The 22,140-nt window shown below is 36.2% G+C and overlaps 1 long non-coding RNA gene across 1 annotated transcript; it reads left to right on the top strand.

Moving 5' to 3' along the window:
- The first annotated feature begins 15,987 nt into the window (after positions 1–15,987).
- LOC128544386 (uncharacterized) lies at positions 15,988–18,579 on the top strand. The gene is made up of 4 exons (XR_008365783.1): positions 15,988–16,176; positions 17,354–17,411; positions 17,490–17,723; positions 18,327–18,579. It is a non-coding gene; the product is annotated as an uncharacterized LOC128544386 (long non-coding RNA).
- The last annotated feature ends 3,561 nt before the right edge of the window (positions 18,580–22,140 follow it).

Raw genomic sequence — 22,140 nt, 5'->3', positions numbered from 1 at the left:
TTACTCAACATTTTATTTTCACTTATTGTGCATGGTAAACTTCAAGCAGATATATATTCTGTAAAATTCAAAACTATGAAATAACACAAATGGAATTAGGCAATTACAGTATGTGACAACAACAGCAACAGTCAGTTGTTATTTTAAGATAGGGAGACATCATGGTCCCCTGAATTTATATCATAGTTTAAAAAATTCCAGTGGAAAACAGGTTATAGCAGACATAACCAGACATAGCAAATGCAACAGCTTCCCACACACAGTGTGTGTACCCCATGTCTCTTGTACACAAAAATTGCACATTTGCACATTACATTTCACAACATAATTAAATTTGCATTTGGAAAAGGGCATTAAATCAGTGTTATTAATAGCAGGAGTAAAAGGAATAAAGGGCTATATCAATTCGAAAGTGAAACGAATAGTTATATTTCAACATCTCTCATACAGTAGCTTTATTTTGTATATGCTATGCTGTTCACACAACATCAAAATCGTCTTATTTCACAGGACATATGACATATAACTATTCTCCATTAATTCTGGAATAACTGCAATGACAGTAACAAAGTGTAAACATAATTTTTCTTGGCTTCAACATTCTGCAAAAATTCAATGAATGCATTCAGTTCAATCATAGCAGGCACTTTTTTTTTTCCAAGCCAGAGGTTTCTCTTCACTGATCGGTGCAATGGGCTTTTCACTTTGTGAAAGTTCGTGTCAACTTTTGCTAGGAAAAATGGCTGCTCCGTGCCATGGTTTGCCTAAAACACAAAGCTTCTAAAATAAGTTTACATAATGTTATTTTTTTAATTAAACATTTTGTTATAGACAACCTTCTCACCTCCTCTCTGCTTCACACACACACACACACACACTCTCTGCTCTTCACAGAAACACTGCTCTGTCACGATTCTTTTTAAAGGTAAAGTGCAGTTTCATTTGTTTGTTTGTTTTACATTACAGCAGTTATTCCGTTAGTATGCGCTCACATGTGTCATTTTTCCGACAAAACTCTTAATGTGTGTTTTTTGTGAAATTCAAATAAGAATGGAGAAGGGTTTACTGTGTAAGAAAGTCTCATTAGATGGTTAAAAATCTAATTAATAATATTTTCTCCCTTAGCCTCTCTTATTTGACACCGTGCCCGGTTCACACACTCTCTCTCAGGACAGAAGGGGCTTCACACACACAGATTTATTTTTACTTTTATTAAAAGGTAAAGTGCAGGTTAATTTGCTTTATTTTTACTTTATATTTTGTGTTAATCATTTTTATGTATTTATTTTTTTGGGCTGTGGAACAAATAATTAGATTTTCCATTATTTCTTATGGGAAATAAAATTTGGTTTACGAGTACTTTGGAACATGAGCCCGCTTCCGGAACGAATTATGATCGTGATCCAAGGTTCCACTGTATTATCTAATTTCTAATCAAAAAGAAAAAATGTTTTGCATGCATATAAATTTCTTACCCCCATGCTTGCTCAGCTTGCACACTGTGCGCCACAAAACCAACTAATCACAGACTGGACAAGGGTACATTCTGATAGGCTGTTTTATTTTCAATCCGGCTATAAATTGTGTGTGTGGACAAATTTTTCTTTCTAGAAGAGAAATCCTGTAATCCTTATTATCTAGAGACATTGAACTTGATTGTTTGGTTTATTTAAGTAAGAAAATCTTAAAAGCAAAAGATTATGTTGTATACATCATGTTCTTCAGGCACAATGTTCTGGGTTTTGTTTCACATAAAGTTACACTGCCATTAAAAATGCAGTTTTGGAGACTATAATGTATTAAATCTGAATTACAGATAAAGGCTAAATATGTTTTTTTTTCTTAAAATAAGTTGACTGCAGTTTAACTTATTGTTGTGCTTCTGTCTTTAACTTACATCACTAGAATATGGAGAAAGGGGATGGTGGAAAATAAAGGAGCATATAGAAGAGGTTGGGGGAACCACAATTGCCACTTGAGTATGCACCAAATCCAGGTTGACTGCTGTTGATTTTGCCCTCAATCCAGACTTGGTACTGAGACACTCTGGTGAACACAGTGGGAACGCTCGCAATCCCAGTCTGAATCCAGGTTTGATTGATCTTGACTAACAGTGTGTCCTGAATTTACATGGTATTAGCATTAACATATGTTTTTAGATTTCTTACGTTGCATCCACCTTTTCCCCCTGCAGCCATGCCAGCACATATCATATTGTTTGTTATAATATCATCTCCATATGCAGTTGCACAGGCAGTGTTATTGATAGTTAGCACCTCCACCTCTTGCATTGTTTGAGGGGTCGGCAGATTCACTGAAATACCCAAGATTACATTTAATCAACATGTTTTTACAGATAATGAAACCTGCTGAAAAATCTACTTTAGTGACAAAAAATACAGGTAAAGATAATTAAACTGGTAGAAGCTTTGCTGAATGTTAGATATTTTTCAGCTCCTTTATTACTTAAGTAATGTTGCTAAGTCAAGTTTGAGAATTTCTAACTGCTTCACTGTCACGTCAATTTCTTCACAAAGATTTTTTCACAAGGAAAATGCTCTGAAGAAAGGAATTTTTTTTTCTCCTTATTTAATTATAAAATAAACTTAATATGTTAAAATCACCTTATTAAACATTAAACACTCAATGCGTCACTCACCATTAGTATTAATTCTGCCCCATTCAGTGACCCAGGCATTTGTTTCATCAGGAAAAGAACGTTGGTTGCTGCGAGGCACACCGGCAACACATAATCATTGAACGTCACTGAAGAGGACAGCTGGACTAGAGCAATGTTATTGTTACCAGTGGTACTGTTAAAATTTGAAAATGATTATTTTACCACTGCCTCTTTGCTGGATATTAGTGCTTGTCCCCTGCAGATTTTCCGCTTCTAGTACCAGTGTGATGGATGCTGCACCAAAGCTAAAATTGAAAACAAAAGATATTGATAGTCTTATAAACAGTCCTATAATCTTATATGGTGGGTGTTAATTCAGAAATGGGGAATGTGCTGTGTACTTTTATTAAACTATTGCATAGGAGCTGTACATTAAGAAAATGCAAATACCTACATGTGGTTATTATATACTTTCTTAATTATAACTCCTATACCTTTGGAAACAGTGAGCAGCCGATAAGACCCAGTTCTCACGGATCAGGCTGCCGCCACAAATATGGCTGCCTTGAAACTAAATGCTGACCTGCCAAGGCCAGGACCCAGAAGCAGCATTTTCACCACTAACAATCTTTGTGTTTAGTGGAGGCCGACCACACACTTGTAGAAAAAGAGGAAAGTGGGGCACACATACTGTACTTAATATAACTTTTACTATTAATTAGAAAGAATATAAATTATTACATTTAAATAACATTACAACATTAGTCAAAAGTACTGTACAGTGTGTCCATAAAAGTAAACAATAAGAACAAAAAAAGTTGGGTTAACTGTTTAAAATATCAGGCTACCTAGCAACCTTTAACTACCTAGTCAGGCTAACAAAGGGAATTATTTTGATTACAAACAATCTATGGAAAATTCGGCAAGTCAAGATTTCTTTACTGCTTACTTCTCTTATAAGTCACACCAGTATTACTGTAGCAAAACAATAAGGTCCTATGATACAGTTTAAGCTAAACACATACAAAGTATCGCATGTACAGTATTTTTTCTCTTTTGTTCATTGTTATAAGACTTGTTCTGATGTAATCTTTATCCCATTTTATTATTGACTCATTTGCTACATAATTTTAAATCTTTTGTGCATACTGGAGCAGGTAACCTCATGTTTGGATAACACCTACACTGAAAAAAGTGAAACTGCTGTGTCATTGATACAAAGTATGTTTCTACATTGATCTGATGGAAATTTTTGATTTCCTATACGAATTTTACGTTGCTTAAAAGTACGGAGCCCTGGAAGTCACCTAGAGGAGAAAAAAAAAACAATCTGTGGCAACAGTTTTGTAATTTGTGCCTTCAGTTTAATAATCCGTTCCCACAACTACTTAAACTGTTCCCTCAGTTTAATTATCCGTGCACTCAGATTTTGTATTCCGTACCCACAAATTCATAATTCTGTGCGCACACTTTTGCAATCTGTTCCCACAGGCTTGTATACAGCCTTCTTTTAGAAGAACAGGAAGCTTCCTGAATCTTATTATCCTATTTATTATGGATTGTTAAGTGTAATACACCGAACTGTCTTACAGCATGCTTACAGTTATTCTCTAGCTATCAACTGTAGCAGCTTTGAGGTAGAATACTGTGATTTAATAAGAATGATTTGCATTAAAATCTTGTGATAATCAGTACATTATTATAATTATTATTGTTGTTATTATTATTATTATTGAGATTATTATTAAATGAGGCAGAAAGCAGTTAGTCAACAGTCTGTCATAAAACACAAATCCGGGTTTATTAAATATTAATAATAATTATTTTTATTTTATAATAATGCAACCACGGGGGCGCAATCCAGTGTCTTCTTGTGCCAGTCCCAAGTCTGGATAAATGCAGAGGGTTGTGTCAGGAAGGGTATCCGACGTAAAACGTTTGCCAAATCAGTGATGCGAATCACGAATATAATTCCCATACCGGATCGGTCGTGGCCCGGGTTAACAACGACCGCCACTGGTGTTGTTGACCTACAGGGTGCTGGTGGAAATTGGGCTACTGTTGGTCGAAGAAGGAGAGGAGGAAGGCGTGTTCGAAAGCAGAGAGAGAAAAGGAAAGGCAAGAGTTTAGGAGTGATAGTAGGGACTTTGAATGTTGGGACCATGACAGGGAAGGGAAGAGAGTTGGTTGATATGATGCAGAGAAGGAAGGTGGATATACTGTGTGTCCAGGAGACCAGGTGGAAAGGTAGCAAGGCTAGAAGCTTAGGATCAGGGTTCAAATTGTTTTACCATGGTGTGGATAGGAAAAGAAATGAAGTAGGAGTTATTCTGAAAGAGGAGTTTGTAAGGAATGTTCTAGAGGTGAAGAGAGTATCAGATAGGGTGATGAGTCTGAAGCTGGAAATTGAAGGGATAATGTTCAATGTTGTTAGTGGTTATGCCCCACAGGTAGGATGTGAGTTAAAAGAGAAGGAGAAATTCTGGAGTGAGTTAGATGACGTGATGCAGAGCATCCCCAGAGATGAAAGAGTGGTGATTGGTGCAGACTTCAATGGACATGTTGGGGAAGGGAACAGAGGTGATGAAAATGTGATGGGCAGGTTTGGTCTTCAGGACAGGAATGTAGAAGGACAGATGGTGGTGGACTTTGCAAAGAGGATGGAAATGGCAGTAGTAAATACTTTTTTCCAAAAGAGGCAGGAACATAGGGTGACATATAAGAGTGGAGGCAGAAGCACTCAGGTCGACTACATCTTGTGTCGACGTTGTAATCTGAAAGAGATCAGTGACTGCAAAGTGTTGGTAGGGGAGAGTGTAGCCAGACAACACAGAATGGTGGTGTGTAAAATAACCCTGGTGGTGAGGAAGGCGAAGAGGACAAAGGCAGAGCAGAGGACAAAGTGGTGGAAGCTGAGAAAGGAGGAATGTTGTAAAGTCTTTAGGGAGGAGTTGAGACAGGCTATGGGTGGTCAGGAGGGGCTTTCAGTTGACTGGACAACTACAGCCAATGTGATCAGGGAGACAGGTAGGAGGGTACTTGGTGTATCATCAGGTAAGGGGAAAGTGGACAAGGAGACTTGGTGGTGGAATGAGGAAGTCCAGGAGTGTATACAGGGAAAGAGGCTAGCTAAGAAGAAGTGGGACACTGACAGGACTGAAGAGAGTAGACAGGAGTATAGGGAGATGCAGAGTAAGGTGAAGGTAGAGGTGGCAAAGGCCAAACAAAGAGCATATGAGGACTTGTATGCTAGGCTAGACAGTAAGGAGGGAGAGGTGGATCTGTACAGGTTAGCAAGGCAGAGAGATAGAGATGGGAAAGATGTGCAGCAGGTTAGAGTGATTAAAGATAGAGATGGAAATGTACTGACAGATGCCAGGAGGGTGATGGAAAGATGGAAGGAGTACTTTAAGGAGTTGATGAATGAGGAAAATGAAAGAGAACAAAGAGTAGAAGAGGTGACTGTTGTGGAACAGGAAGTAGCATATATTAGTAGAAGTGAGGTGAGAAGGGCGTTGAAGAGGATGAAGAGTGGAAAGGCTGTTGGTCCTGATGACATACCTGTGGAGGTATGGAAGTGCTTAGGAGAGGTGGCAGTAGAGTTTCTGACAAGTTTGTTTAACAAGATCTTGGAGAGTGAGAGGATTCCAGAGGAATGGAGGAGAAGTGTATTGGTGCCAATTTTTAAGAACAAGGGAGATGTGCAAAGCTGTGGCAATTATAGAGGTATAAAGCTAATGAGCCAGACAATGAAGCTGTGGGAAAGAGTAGTGGAAGCTAGGTTAAGGGCAGAGGTGAGCATTTGTGAGCAGCAATATGGTTTTATGCCTAGAAAAAGTACATCAGATGCAGTATTTGCTTTGAGGATGCTGGCGGAGAAGTACAGAGAAGGTAACAGGGAGTTGCATTGTGTCTTTTTAGATTTAGAGAAAGCATATGACAGGGTGCCAAGAGAAGAGCTGTGGTATTGTATGAGAAGGTCTGGAGTGGCAGAGAAGTATGTTAGAGTAGTGCAGGACATGTAAGAGAGCTGAATGACAGTGGTAAGATGTGCTGTAGGTGTGACAGAAGAGTTCAAGGTGGAGGTGGGTCTGCATCAAGGATCGGCTCTAAGCCCCTTTTTGTTTGCTCTGGTGATGGACAGGATGACAGATGAGGTAAGACAGTCCCCATGGACTATGATGTTTGCAGATGACATTGTGCTCTGTAGCGAGAGCAGGGAACAGGTGGACGAAAACTTGGAGAGGTGGAGGTATGCTCTGGAAAGCAGAGGAATGAAGGTTAGCCGCAGCAAGACGGAATACATGTGTGTAAATGAGAAGGACCCAGGAGGATCAGTGAGGCTACAGGAAGCAGAGGTAAAGAAGGTGCAGGATTTTAAGTACTTAGGGTCAACGGTCCAGAGCAACGGAGAGTGTTCAAAGTAGGTGAAGAGGCGGGTACAGGCAGGTTGGAATGGGTGGAGAAAAGTGTCAGGTGTGTTGTGCGATAAAAGAGTATCAGCGAGAATGAAAGGAAAGGTGTACAGGACAGTGGTGAGACCAGCAATGCTCTACGGCTTAGAGACAGTGGCACTGAAGAATAGACAGGAGGCAGAGTTGGAGGTAGCAGAGCTGAAGATGTTAAGGTTCTCCTTGGGAGTGACAAGGATGGATAGGATTAAGAATGAGTTTATCAGAGGGACAACCCACGTTAGATGTTTTGGAGATAAAGTCAGAGAGTCAGATTGAGGTGATTTGGGCATGTTCAGAGGAGAGATTGTAAATATATCGGTAGAAGGATGCTGAGGTTGGAACTGCCAGGCAGGAGGTCTAGAGGAAGACTAAAGAGGAGATTTATGGATGCAGTGAGAGAGGACATGAAGTTAGTTGGTGTGAGAGAAGAGGATGCAGAGGATAGGGTTAGATGGAGGCAGATGATTCGCTGTGGCGACCCCTGAAAGGGAACAGCCGAAAGACAAAGAAGAAGATTTTTATTTTATAATGATAATAGATTACATTTAAGTACACTTATTATAAATTAATTCAGAAATGCTTTATTTATAAATAACCTGAAAATTAGTCCAAATCTGTCTATCCTATAGGGTGAGGAAAAAGTAAGCTCAAGGTGGATGGAAGCCTAAGGGTAGACAGAGACTGTCATTGGGCAGCAATTCGTATGATGTATATAAACCGTAAGATGCTGAATTGACTTACTTACTTTTACCTTTTATAGTCGGAAAAACACATTTCCAAAACTATAATAGGTTATTTATAAATTAAGCATTTATTAATTATTTTGTATGCTATAGTTATAATAATAATAATAATAATAATAATAATAATAATAATAATAATTACTACTATTACTGCTGGTAGGCATTTTGTTACATTTAGGCTATGCATTTAGAATTAGTTTTTATCCAAAAGAATTCCAAAAGAGAAAGAAAGCAATTAATCAACAGTTGGTTACAATACACAATGCCAGGTTTATTAAATAATGACAACAACAATAATAATAATAATAATAATAATTGTAACGTGCTGATTATCACAAATTATCACAATATTTTAATGCAAATCATTCTTATTACCTCAAAGCTGCTACAATTGATATCTAAAGATCACTGTAAGCATGCTGTAAGAGACTTTGATGTATTACACTTAATAATCCACACTAAAACAATATGTAATAAGATTCCTTTACACGTAGCGAGGAGCTTCCTGTTCTTCTAAAGAAGTCTGTGTACAAACCTGTGGGAACAGATTGCAAAAGCGTGCGCACAGAATTATGAATTTGTGGGTACGGATTACAAAATCTGAGTGCACGGATAAGTAAACTGAGGGAGCGGTTTAAGAAGTTGTGGGAACGGATTATTAAACTGAGGGCACAAATTACAAAACTGTTGCCACAGATTTTTATTTTTATTTTTTTTCCCCTCCCTAGGTGACTACCGGGGCTCCGTATTAAAGCAAACATCGCAGCCCCTGTTTAAACTTAAATGTAATCCGTTCACTCAAAGGACATTTCTGCTTCAAATCAAACGTTTGCCGTGTCACGTGACCTCATGACGTAGTATTATCGTGGACTGAATCCCGTTCTGCTGGCGGCCATACTTTATAAAAGAAAACAACAGGTAAGAAAGCAAACTTATGTCATTTCTGTGTTAAATGTATCTCTTCCATGAGCAAATTTATGATTTATGTCAGGAACAACTACTTTGTATATTGAGTTTTGCGTCTGTGTTTACTAGATAAAAACACCTATATTAGCTACAGTAGCATTAGCGAACTAACGTGGTTATTTTCAAAAACACCGGAGTTTCTACGCTAAGTCGGCTGTGCCGAATAACATGAAATTAATTATATTAAAGTACCGTCGGTTAACGATGTAAACATTAATAGGAAAGTGACCTAAACATAGAACAAGCCAGTTTGGAGTGAGTAATGTTTGTAGTGTACTTATAGTTATGCTTCTGGACTTGCTAACGTGTAAGTAATGTAATATCGCTAAAACTATATTCCCTCGTAACGGGACATTAGCACATGTTCCTGACATACTGGTAACACTTTAGTATAGGTTTTTAATGGTATCAGTATTGGGGTGTCCAAGCGTCCTCTTTTGCACGGACATGTCCACTTTTTTACGTCCTGCCCGGGGCGTCCTGGCGGGTTTTTATAATTTCACGAAAATGTCCGGTTTTTCATAGGACCATTACTATGGAGTTAATTATGTGCCAAAATTTAACGACTTTCTCACAAATGCAGCGTTTTGCAAACAAACACAATCAGATTTGCAAAGAAAAAAATTCAACTTTCTCACAAATGCACCCTCCGTATTTTCTGACAAATGCATCCATCCGTATTTTCTCACAAATGCACCCTCCTTAAATGTAGTTATGATCACTAATTATAAAAGATTTTGATGCATCATGTCGCATACGTCTGGTATGGATATAAAAAGCCAATGGCAGTTCTTTCAGCCTTCAATAGTTAATTAAAATGCAACTGTGGTTTGATATAACTGTATTATTCACCTACAGAGCTCTATCCTAAAGATAGTGGATTGTTAATACGTCTGGCTGTCTGGATATACAATAGACCCCTCAAAACTGTTGCCCACTCATATTCCTCTGGGACATAAGGGTAAACCATATAAACACGTTGTTTGAGGTCTTGGGAGAATAGAGTAAATTGACCGAGAGCGCCATCTGCTGTTTTGGAAGAGGAAGTTGCTCCATTGCATTTGTGAGAAAATAGGTTGGGCGCATGTATGAGAAAATAGGGAGGGTGCATTTGTGAGAAAATACGGAGGGTGCATTTGTGAGAAAGTTGAATTTTTTTCTTTGCAAATCGGATTGTGTTTGTTTGCAAGACGCTGCATTTGTGAGAAAGTCGTTTTTTTCTTTGCAAAGCAGATTGTGTTTGTTTGTTAAATTTTGGCACATAATTAACTCCATACATTACGCGTCTACGTAAATTGACTGGCGTTTTGCACACAATACTAGGGTACTACTTTTTTGCGCAAATGCAGAGAGCGGAGCAGTATAGCAGGGAATATGCCGAAGCGTAAGTGCAGCTTCACCGATGAACTGCACAGAAAACTTCCCACATACCGAACAGGTGTTCCGGAAAATTCAGTTTCCCTATGTTTCCCCGGTCGCTCAAATCATGACGTCACTCGCTACCTAACGCTGAGAAGGCAAACGAGGATTTTAACAGTTTTTCTCTCGTTTTTACGAACTTTGTGAATTGAACAGATAACCTATACAAAATCGAGTGTCTTTTCGCTTTTTTTGTATATTTAAAGATAATTCAGACTTCAGTTTTAAGCCGCTGCAAAAGGCTGGTTTGCTGGGCAAGTACTGACATCACGACTACTTTTATTACACGTACATTAGCTGTTTGGTGATAGATGTGATACTGATTGATTCTAAATATATTTAAGGTTATACTTTGTAATTTATTATAGCATGTAACTCAAGGGTAGAGTGCATACACGTGATAACCACGATACTCATTTTTTTTTTTTTTAAACTTACTTAAACATCCAGTTTTATACAAGGCTGAAGTTAGCTCCTTATTCGCAGCTTCCGATTCGTTTGGCTTCTTATTGCGCAGCGTCTCACTCTGCGGCTGAAGTTCCTTATTCGCCTCGTTACTAACGCAGGCCTGTAGCCAGCCTAGTGCAAGGGGGGGTTCTTTTTTTTTTTTAAAAAAGTGGACCTTTTTTCTCAGTATTTTGTATTAAAGTATTTACTTATTTTGTATTTGATTTTGAGGATTAAATACTGCATTTTAGTGACATGTGCTGGATTATCTTGTCTGCTGGTATCATAATGTGCATGCTTTTGATGCACCAAAAATATTTGCTACAATGTTGTCAAATTGCTTATCAAGATCACGTGCGCCTTTTTTCACTTTAAAAAAAAACACACACACTCAGTGTTTAAAAGTTTAAAAACCACACTAACAACAGAATACATTTAAGGAATTTTTACTGGAATATTATTAAACTACAAATTCAATTTCTCTCATCAACATGCTCTCGCATTTCTTTGTCTTTGCCTCTTCACTTTATTGAACTTATATAAAATATATTTAATATTCAACGAATTGTTATTTATATAGTCTATTAATTAGGCGAAATATAATAAAATATGTTAAATTTAACCTTTAAAATCCCAGTCATATAGCATAATTCAATCTTTATTGGCATGTCAAGCATTTACAGTAGGCTATCATTTACATTCAGAACGTAAAGAGATCGAAATGAGGAATATAAACAAATATAAAAATATTACCAATAATTATCTAATAATAATAATATACAAATATTACGGGGAAAAGACGATCAGTTAATGTACTTACAAGACTGTGGGATGGATAAAAATTATTTTTTGTGGGCTTATTTTATTTTATGTTTTATGTAACAATTATTTATGATAAACTTCATTCGAATGCTGTCTACACCGCGTATAGACACCAGACAGCATCACCCATGGTTAATAGAATAATTTAATAAATTTACTAATTTAATAGAATAATTTAATAAATTTACTAATTTAATAGAATAATTTATTAATTTAAAATAAAATGTTAATAAATCCCAATACTATGCATGGTCAAGCAGGTTTGTTTACGCATTGAACTCGTCGTTCTTTCTTTTCTTTTTTTTTGATAGATTAACATTATTTAATATAATAAATTCACAGATCCATCAGATAGGCTACTGTCTGTTAATGTTTATTTAGGATGTTACAGACTTGTCATAGCCATTCAGACCGCCCAAGAAAAGGCACAAGAGAACTATTCTGTGTGTGATGTGGGGTTGACGATTAGCTACCACTTAACTAGCGTTAGCGATTTGATCTTGAGGTAGTAACAGAATTACTCTGTTTGGCAGTCTTTTTAAACATATGTTTAATATACTGCGATAATGACGCTGCTGCCTGCTTTCTCTTCCGTCTCTCCTGCTCTTTCTGATCCATATTATACGCCGCGCAGATTTAAAAAAACGTCAGTTGCTGCGCAGGTTTGTCACGTCGCGGTTTTTTTTTTTTGTAAAATGTTTTGTAATAAAGTGTTATTTTAAATAATGGCCAACAATTTTAATCTGTCTTAAAAATATATTTTTTAAATAATAATAATAATAACAAAAAATTCTGGACCTTTGGCAGTGGGGGGTGGGTCGTTCGAACCACCCGAACCCCCCCTGGCTACGGGCCTGTAACGGGAGTGTTCACGTTGGCGAAAGCTGCGCAGTTTATCAATAAAACCTTATTTTGGTGACTTAAATCATTTTGGCCAAGCAAATATGTATTATACCATACCTAGCAGGTACCCAACTATATAGTAAAAGTGAAATTGTCCTGGCCCAGATTGATTTTACACTTTAGAAAGGATGGAAATATTTGACTATTAAATCGACTTTTGAATTGAAAATTCGTTTTTTTTTTCATTGTTATTTTTAAAATGGTAGTGATTTTAATGTCAATTAAACTTTAGAACAGAATTTTCCAGTGTATCGAGCGCTCTGACTGATTAATGGATATGTATTAATTATTCAGCAATCACTATATTTTTAATATTTGCCTATCCCTTACTTGCTATATACACTTACTAAATTATAAGTATGTTAGGAGAGTATGCTACTATTCAAACTGATACATTTTAATTCTTTTATACAGCACATTAATGATAGTAAAAAATGTTGCACATAGTAATGATAACTAATAATAACATTTATTAAAAAATTACCCAAACAGGTATTAACAATACAGAGATGCAAATCCAAAATGCAATGACAAACTATATGGGATTATCCTAAATTTTTTTGTCAGTAAACTAATTTAATTTTTATTGTATCTCTTACATTTTCTAAAAACACTAGCATGTCCTTCATTTCGGAGAAGACAAATGAAAAATTCACTAGAATATCTTTTTTTTTCATCTTCTCCAACATTTTCTAGTGTGTCAAATTTACACAGGGCCTTCTCTGCTTCATCCTTGTTCATGTACAGGTGAAGCAACATTTCCACCGGAAAAGCTGTTTATTTTCATTGCGCCACCTCTCAGCTCCCAAAATGCACTGATATACTTGGTGACTCTAAAATCAGAAAATATATTAATCTTAATACATATACAGTGATTAACACAGTGATTAGTTTACTGCTGATGTTAATGGCAAAAAAGATAATAAAATAGGCTGTATTTCAGTTTGTTACAAAAACCTTAAACACTGTTCAGTCTACGGCAGTAAAACATTTGATCCCATTTCTTTTGTTTAATCACTGAATATGCTGAAGACAGGATAGACAACCACACAGGACAAACAAACACACAAACTAATTTAATTAGCATATATACTACATTTTACATATATTACACACATTAATATACATTATACGCATTACCATAAATGGAGGCTGATCTGAATGGTAACCCACTTTTGAATTGTCCTGCTAAGATAACAGAAATTAAAATATTAATTGTACAATTAGAAGCAAAATTAGACCCGGTAGTTTGTTGATAAAATGTGAAAATGGTTGATAAAGTGTGTAAAGACATTAAAACATTTGCAAACTCTGTTCCGACCCTGACTCTTGCAGTATAATGTATATTTTTATGTTACTAAATGCTAATGGCCCAGAGAGATTTAAGCTACTAAAATGGTCTTGAAAATCTGGTTTCTTATTCACACCATTGTGCATAATACAGTAGAATGGCACATATCCATTTAATTTTTAAAGTGTTAAATCAATCTGGGCCAGGACAATTTCACTTTTACTATATAGTTGGGTACCTGCTAGGTGTTGTATAGTTCATATTTGCCTGGCCCAGAGAGATTTAAGCTACTAAAATAGTCTTGGAAATCTGGCTTCTTATTTACACCATTGTGCATAATACAGTAGAATGGCACATATCCATTTAATTTTTATAGTGTAAAATCAATCTGCGCCAGGACAATTTCACTTTTACTATATCGTTGGATACCTGCTAGGTATGGTATAATACATATTTGCTTGGCCAGAATGGTTTAAGCCACCAAAATAAGGTTTTATTGATAAACTGCGCAGCTTTCGCCAACGTGAACACTCCCGTTAGTAACGAGGCGAATAAGGAGCTAACTTCAGCCGCAGAGTGAGACGCTGCGCAATAAGAAGCCAAACAAATTGGAAGCTACGAATAAGGAGCTAACTTCAGCCTGGTTAATTTTATGGTGTACATAACAAACACACTGGTTCAGCAATTATAGGACACCACACTCATAGTTATTCATGTTACTCACATCTGTCTGTATATCTGTCTATCTTAGCACCCACATATGAGGGGAAAACATGATATCCTAAAATCCATGATAAAACAGACATACATTATTGGCACAGCACATATTATAATAGCATTTTTACATTAAATAATGTATCTGAATTTTTTTTTTTTAAGTATGTTAAGTCACATATAAGTCACACAGTTAAGTATGGAAACTTGAAGTTTATTACAAATGTTAACTGGGTGAGTTGATTTCCAGGAGTCTCTTGTTAAAAATAGTGTTTTTAAAAAACCATCATCTCACTGTATTACCTAAGCACACATGTCTCTGAGGCAATTTCAGACATCTCAGATACCACATCCAGTAGGAGGAGGCAAACCGATTTTCCTAAAGCCCAGGAAAATACGTTTCCCATACTTTAATTTAAAAGACAGTGTTTTTTATTCAAACCATTCTGATCAATATTTTATCTTTGCTACGGGCACACATGTCTCTGAGACAATGTCAGACATCCATGATACTTCCAAAGCCAGTAGGAGGAGGGAAACAGATTTTTTCTGATGCCCAGGAAAATACGTTTCCCATACTTCAATTGAAAGACAGTGTTTGTTTAAACATTTTGTGCATTGTGTTACCTGTGCCCCATGTACACCTGTCTCTGAGACAATTTTAGACATCCCTGATACTTCCACAGCCAGTAGGAATAGGGAAACAGGTTTTCCTGATGCCCATACTTCAATTGAAAGACAATGGTTTTAAAACCATAAAGCCAGTATAGAAAGGGTAACAGATTTTTTTTTTTATTTTGAGTTTCTAAACCTGCTTACAGAACCTTGAATGTTTACAGGCTTAATGTATGCTTGATTTTTTTTGTTTCTGATCCTCTATACATTCATCTTATGCTTCAGACATCTGATAACTTAGATGTATTGTAATCCTTAACTATCTCTCTATATTATTCAACTTATTTTGTATTTTTTTATTAAATAAGTTTGCCTATGTCTTTACAATGGTATAATAAGGGTATAAACGTATAAGAATGTATGGACATAAATATTTTTTTTAAGGATAAAAAATTTCCTGTATAATCAGGCCCTTTCCAAACCTTTTCCAAAAAGATCTATTTAGTTTCATACATTTTGTAATTTCATATTTTGCCATTTAGTAGTGAAGACTATGTTGTTTTTTGTTATTGAGTCACTGCGCCAGTAAGTTGTGGTGGACGAAAGAAGTTTTTCAGTTGTTTATAAATTTGAATAGAGACGAGATGGATGCGACACAATATAACGAAATTTTGAATTATTTAACAACCGGAAAATATCCTGATTCCCGAACAAAATCGGAGAAATACGTAATTCGACGACGTGCAAAACAATATGTAGTAAACGGTAATAGTCTGTCCTAAAATTTTGTTAGCTAGTTGGCCCTTTTGGTTACATGTACAGTAGCTAACAGGCCTACCTGTATAGGTTATTATTATTGCACAGTTTGTTTTTTGTAATAAATGCAAATGCTTCTATATTAAAATTAATCTCTGGCCTGTGGCAGGCACACATTTACGTGCAACTGAGGTTATACTTAATTTATTGAATTTTTTAACAGATGTAGTGCTTTTTTATGTGCGTCACAAGGGCACAAATCTAGAAATTTGTGTTAAAGTTGTGCATACTGCTGAGGAGGCAAACAATATTTTTTAAGAATTTCATGCCAGTTCAACAGGTGGGCAAAGCGGAAAGGAAAAAACCCAGGACGCAGTTTCTAGACGTTATTACTGGCCTGGGATGACCATCGATATTAAAAACTGGGTAAGTTTATAATTATTTACCATTTATTAAAAAAAAAAAAAGACATTAAGCGTTTTTTTTTCTTAATGTTTATATTACTACTGATACTGCCAGACGATGTATTAACATGTTTTTTTTTTCACCACTATAACATAACGACACCTCAAACCAACATTGTTTATCTCTCGCTTGTTTTTCTGGCTTTTTATATTTAACAGTGTTAAGTCTGTATTAACACTTTCAGGAAAGACTAAACCACGTCTGTTTCGTTTTAGTGATATCATGTGATCATATGCAATTATTCACAGACTGTACATAGTAAAATTGCCAATGTTTTAATATTTTCACTCAGTTAACTTGAGTCCAACTGGATGTAATTGGACACTGTAGGGTGTTAATTCAAATTCAGGAGGTCACTTTAGCATGGACTACTCAGATTAGGTTTAATAGGATTGTTGGACCCTATAAACTGATCAGAACTGGTCTGTGGTCATGAATCAACAGAGGCAAAAATCATAATCATAACTAATACTACTACTCTTCTTCTTTTTATTATTATTATTATTATTATTATTATTATTGTCAATAATATTATTTATGACAATATTATTATTATTATTACTATTGATAATAATTGTGGTGGCTCAGAGGGCTAAGGCACTGAGGCACTAAGGCACTGGGTTACTGATCGGAAGATCGGCAGTTCGATTTCCAGCTCCACCAGGTTGACACTGTTGGGCCCTTGATTAAGGCCTTTAACCCTAACTGCTCCATGGGCGCCGTATCATGGCTGACCTTGAGCTCTGACTTCATTTACGCTGGGATATGCGAAGAAGGAATTTCACTGCGCTGTAATGTATATGTGACAAATAAAGGCTTATTTGCTTACTTACTTACTCATCTAAGTTTAAACTTAAACTTATTTTGTTATTAACAACCACAGAGAATTAGGGTAGGGTCATCTTTGTTAATCGAAAGGTTTCCTACTCTAGGATATATGGCTTAAAGTGGGAGTGAATACATGCAACTGAGGTTATACTTAATTTATTGAATCTTTTAGCAGATGGAGTGCTTTTTTATGTGCGTCACAAGGGCACACATTTGAGCTAAAGTCGTGCGTAAAGTGAATAAACTTTTGTCTATCCACTTGCAACTTCATATTAAACCTTTTGATATTTGTTGCTTTGTCTAAATGCAGATTAAACAGTGCCCAGCATGCCAGTCTAAAACATAAAGAAGCCCATGTTCCCATAATTGTAAGTAATTTAATCATTTTTACTTATGTGATTACTTAAGCAAAATGTATTAATATTTATAAACTTTTGTTTTTTAAGGTAAATGAACCGTGGGAATTGGTCGGTATGGACCTCGTTGGGAAGTTGACAAAGACAGAGAAAGGCAATCAGTACATTTGTGTACTGATTGATTATTTCACAAAGTGGGTAGAGGCATACCCATTACCATGCAAATCAGCAGAAGATGTCACAATGTGCATTGTGAATCTTTTTCATAGATTTAGAGCACCAAAAAGGATACTCACCAATCAGGGCAGGGAATTTGTCAATCAGGTTGGTTAAGTTATTTGTTTGAATAGCAAGTGAGGACTTTGTAATGTCAAACTAAATCTTTTTTATTTATTAATTAATTAATTTATTTTTGTTCTGTTTGTAAAACAATGTTGAAGGCATCCAAAATATGCAGTAATCTCATTTGAACAATTGATTTTGAGAGTTGTTTGCTTCTTATGCTCCATAAAGCCTTCATAACAGGCCTAAAACTTTTGTAATTGCTTTGTATAATTGGTGATTTTTGAGGCTGGTTACTCTAAGAGAACTTCTCTGCTGTATGGAAGGGACGTTTTTGTGTTCATGACATACAGTTTCATCATGGTGCTTGATGTGATTTTCAAATGAACCTGACAATACTGTTTTTGCAAAAAATATTTCAGATTGTGGTTATTGTTATTTAATTACCTAATTCAATATGTTATTTTAAAGTTTTCTCCAGTGTTGTTCTATAATGTAAAAAATAAATCACAAAATGCCACATGCCAGATGAAGTGTCCCAAATTTAGACTGGTAATGTGAAGTTGCATAATAAAATGTTATGGAATGCATTATATTTATCAATTAAATGTTACATTTAGTTTTTTCGTGCTTTTCTTTCTCTAGGTAAACACAGAAGTATGCTCTCTGTTTGGCATTAAGAGAAGTCTATGTTCTCCTAACCACCCACAAACTAATGGCCTGGTGGAACAGATGAATGCTACTATCCAAAGGTAAGGTCCTGTTTACACAACCTATGTACAGTAAGATATTATATAGTTGTAAAAAAAAATTTTTAAGTTGCGTAGTAGAAGAGGCGAGTTGCTCTGTCTGTCTGCTGTGCTTCGGTAAGCTTTTCTGGCGCCAGGAGAGACTCAGTCCAACACACACACACACACGTTGTCTGTCAGAAAGGTCTCTGTTTATTAACAACAAAAGATTGGTTTTTATATGTTTGACTAAACGCCACTCAAAACTAAACTAAACCACTGTAAACGTCCTGGTGAGATCCTGAAGAATCAAAGGAGATGAAGATAGAGAGGTGTCTGTCCAGAGACAGATCACAAGATGTTGGCTTAAGACTCCGTCCACACGAAGCCGGTGCGTTCCCTATCCGATCATTTTTTTGCGTAAACACGGCGTCGTCTTAAGAAATATTTTAAGTACACACGAAAATACATCAAAATAATGTCAGTTCTGGCCCACTGTCTCCCGCCGCAGCTGCCCAGTGCCCACTGTCTCCCGCCGCAGCTTCCCAGAGCCCACTGTCTCTCGCCGCAGCTGCCCAGAGCCCACTGTCTCCCGCCGCAGCTGCCCAGAGCCCACTGTCTCCCGCCGCAGCTGCCCAGAGCCCACTGTCTCCCGCCGCACTGTCTCCCGCCGCAGCTGCCCAGAGCCCACTGTCTCCCGCCGCAGCTGCCCAGAGCCCAATGTCTCCCGCCGCACTGTCTCCCGCCGCAGCTGCCCAGAGCCCACTGCCCCAGCTTTTAAATCACTCTCCAAATTTAAGCAAAGTACCTGACATTTTTATTCTATACATCCAATTTTTTATACACCACAATGTGAATTGTTTTAGTTCAAAAGTTCTCACAAAATATATATATATTTTATTTTTGCTAAACTTTGGCAGGTGTTGATGCAGCTTGGTCAGGCAGCGTTGGAGATAAAAAAACATTTCTACTGTCTAGAATTGGTGCTTATAAATTGTTCAACTGGGACATAGCACGACTTGCACCTGGGGGATAACTTGAGACTGAGGTAGGACCATCACACATGGTTTGGACAAGGTAACACTACATGAACTTCAAATATAACAGCATCATTAAAAATAACATTTGTCTTTCTAAAGGTTATAAATGCTTCCATATTTGCCTTGGTAAGGGAGCATAACGAAGAGAAAACTGAAAAAGCATTTTTCATGACCAAGGTGTGGCAGGGATCCTACAACATCCTTAAAAAGGTACAGGATTACAGGAACTGAATCCTTATAATGAGCAAAGCTCTAATAAAGAGTATTAAAATAATTATATACAAGTACTATTTAAATATTTTTGTTTTAGCTGGACCCAACTGAGTTCAAGATGATTCTTGGTGTCATTGGTGAACATAGACACTGGACTATTGCTGTAAGTAGGCATACATGCATAAAGTTATAGTTCATGAAATGGAACCAACTATCTCTTTACACCTCACCTTGTAAGATGGCATGGTATTCCAAGACTTTTTTCTTCTTTCTCTTTACTTCTCTTCAATCACCTGCTTAAATTTCTAACTTATTGATCTTACATAAATTCCCTGGCAAATTATTATCTTCTTTGTGAGTCATTGTTTTTGTTCCTTTTTTAAAGCTGCAACCTCTCTGTAGATTAATTTGCTGTTGCATCTATTATGTAGTATGCATTGTTCACGTTATAAAGTAGTTGGACAAATTAACATTCTAAATATTATGGATGAATGTGGATGTGGATGAATGTCCTTTGTTGAAGACATTGCATTCTGATTTGGCATTTTGTCTTTTATAGCAAGATTTTATATTTTTATATTCACTACATCTAAGTAACTTTTTCTCCTCTCTTTCTCTTCTCTCACAAAGTTGCTAGTCCTTCTGATGTTATTATGAATGGTTCCTTGTTGTCAACACTTGCTTGTCTAAATGTCCCCTCTGTTGTATGTATCTTGTTTGTCAATTGTCATTGCTTGTATTCTTTTTGTATTCTAAACATATTATTATTATTATTATTATTATTATTATTATGAAGATATGAGATTGGTAATTTGGCCGAACTAAAATTTCTGCCGTCTCTCTTATATGTCTGTTCTGGATTTCAATTATAGCTCCCCTTACTTGCATCAGAACCTCTATATACTGCATGTTGAGAGTTCCTATGAACAGCTACCAAATGTTAATTTAACATTTCAAATCAAATCCTGATTTTTTTTAACCTTTTTTTTATTATTATAGAGCCTTTATGAGAAGTAAAGGGTGCAATGTGTCAAGGTGGAGGTGTATGACTCTCCCACACTCACTACAAAGAGATGGAGTGTCATGTGGTGTATTTGTGTGCAAGGTATGCCAGATATACTTAATTAATATTTGGTAAAAACAATTTTTTTTTTTACTTTTATAAAATTTTTAAATTGTGTAGTTCGCACAGAGGTTACTCCAGGATCAGCCTGTGTGTCAAAAAATGTAAATCGCTCTGGATAAGAGCGTCTGCCAAATGCCTAAATGTAAATGTAAATGTAAATGTGTGGTTCTCTAATGAAACCCAGCTCATTGATAAGCATCGGAGAAAAATGGCAGTCAGACTTCTCCAGTAATCTGGTAAATAATTTGATGTGTATCAATAAGATGAATGAATATAGATATTCATTTTGTTATTTTTTAAGATATGTTTTTTTTTTACCTGTATACCTTATGGTTAACAGATGACATCAGTGAACTCTGTTCATTTTGCGGAGAAGTAGAGACGGACAACTCATGGGTAAAAGACAATATCTAGGCACAAACCCATTTTATCTAATATGGTGACCTGTAGAGCAGTCAATATAAAAGTCTAATCAACTGCTAACTATGTTTTAGCATATGTTTTTTAGTGAGGGAAAAAAACTAAATAATTAATGTACAGAGGAAACCCACACTTATCCTATTGTTTAGAAAACTGAGAACACTAGTCTGTTGAAAGGCAAATGTACTGGCTGCACTGCTACTACTTTCTAGATGATAATACATCATCAGGAAAACCTGTTCCCCCCCCTCCCCAATGGCTGTGAAAGTATCAGAGATATCTGAAATTGCCTTAGAGACATGTGTACATGCGGAAAAGATAACACAATGCAAAGTTGATTTGATTTTGTTTACCTTTCAGATTGCCTGCGACAGGTGGATTCACATGTTTTGCAGTGGAAACCCACGAACAGATGTGGACTTTTTTTGTGCGCAGTGTGAAGTTGTAAGACTGTTTTAACAGATTAGGACCCCCCAATTACTTTGTAATTGATTTATTATTTGCATTTAAAATTTATTTATTTTAAAGTTTGCTTGTTTTCCTTTTTCTTTTTATATTTATTTTTTACATTTTTATAATATTTAATTTCACAATCTGAAAGGTATATTTATGTTTAGCACACAGACCTGACCTTTGCATTTAAAAATAGCAGCTGACTGTTGGCAGTGTTGTGGTTGTTAATTAATTGCCTAATACCATTTACAAATGGTACCAAATCCAATTAACAAATAGCCAGTATTGTTCTTTATTGTATAAAATAAATCACAAAGCAAAAAAACCTTGAATTAGAAGGTGTGTCCATCCTTTTGACTGGTACTGTACATAAATACATACTGTGTGTGTGTGTGTGTGTGTGCATGTATAACAAAACACAAATACACACGCACACAGTTCTTCTGTGTTACTTTGTCACATTCGCTTTTCTATTTTCA

This window comes from Clarias gariepinus, chromosome 16, assembly GCF_024256425.1.
Source record: "Clarias gariepinus isolate MV-2021 ecotype Netherlands chromosome 16, CGAR_prim_01v2, whole genome shotgun sequence".
Classification (NCBI taxonomy): domain Eukaryota; kingdom Metazoa; phylum Chordata; class Actinopteri; order Siluriformes; family Clariidae; genus Clarias; species Clarias gariepinus.
This window is presented reverse-complemented; position numbering and strand designations above follow the sequence as displayed.